Below are 1,048 nucleotides of genomic sequence, written 5' to 3' on the forward strand. Positions count from 1 at the left end.
CCTTTCTCTTTTGTGAGTGCGCTGCTCTGGAAGGAGGCAGCGAGGTGATCTACAGCAGAGAGGAGCTGCTGCAAGTCCCAAGCCCTCAGGGTTTCCACTTCTAGTTTGCACTGTGAATTTCTCTGTGATTTTGAAGATGACAACGCAGAGGTCAGGGACAGGCTTTGGTAGAAAATGCAGACCTAGAGATGAACGTTGTGCTTGGCCCTAGGGAAGCATGGTTTGTCCTACCCTGTGCATCCTGCCAAGTCAAGGGCTCTTCTCCCCAGAACCATAACTGCTTGGAGATCCCTGCAATCTGCAAAGCAGAGGTGCCCTAAAATGGAGACCCAAATATGGGAGTGCGCTCCAGCTATGAAGTGGGGAGGCATCCTGCAGCATCCCCCAGTGTGCCAGGGTGGGTGGGATGACTACTTGGCAGCTTTCAGTCAAGGCATCAAAACCTTGAGATGCAGATATATATTGTCTTTACACACATGGGCACATACACACGAAGGGAATGGGCTGGAGGCCTCCTGCTCTTCATGGGGTGATTCCCTTTACTACTTTTAACTGATGTGCCAGAGAAGAGATTGAGTGAAAGATCCCCCCTCGTTTGGTTTGGGTTTCTTTTTCTGTCACAAATATCTATGATATTGCAGACACAAAGTGTTTTAAGTGCTTAAGAAATCTGATCTGTGCTGTGCTGATTCCCAGCCCTGTCTGTTGTAGCTGTATCATTAATAAGCAGATCATCTTCCACGCATGATGTTATGCTAGTGCAGAGCACAGCCGGGACATCGGACAATGATGTGGAATTGTCTCACCTTTAATGGCTCATCCCTGCTCCAGTGTTATGGCTAGGAGGTGTATCCTCAGTGATATTCCAATGTACTACAGAGATAATAAGCCTGAGGAGGGAACCAGTGCTTCCCCCCTGGAGCATGCACTGCCTGCACCCAACCAGTGCATAGTTAGCACAACCCATCAGCGCTTGGCAAGAAAAGAAGGAGATGCAAGGATGGAAATGGCTTTCTTTGTCTGCATGCTATGAGAGGGGAAGAGAGGG

This window comes from Nestor notabilis, unplaced genomic scaffold (genome assembly GCF_000696875.1).
Source record: "Nestor notabilis isolate BGI_N333 unplaced genomic scaffold, ASM69687v1 scaffold14985, whole genome shotgun sequence".
In the NCBI taxonomy this organism is placed as follows: Eukaryota; Metazoa; Chordata; class Aves; order Psittaciformes; family Psittacidae; genus Nestor; species Nestor notabilis.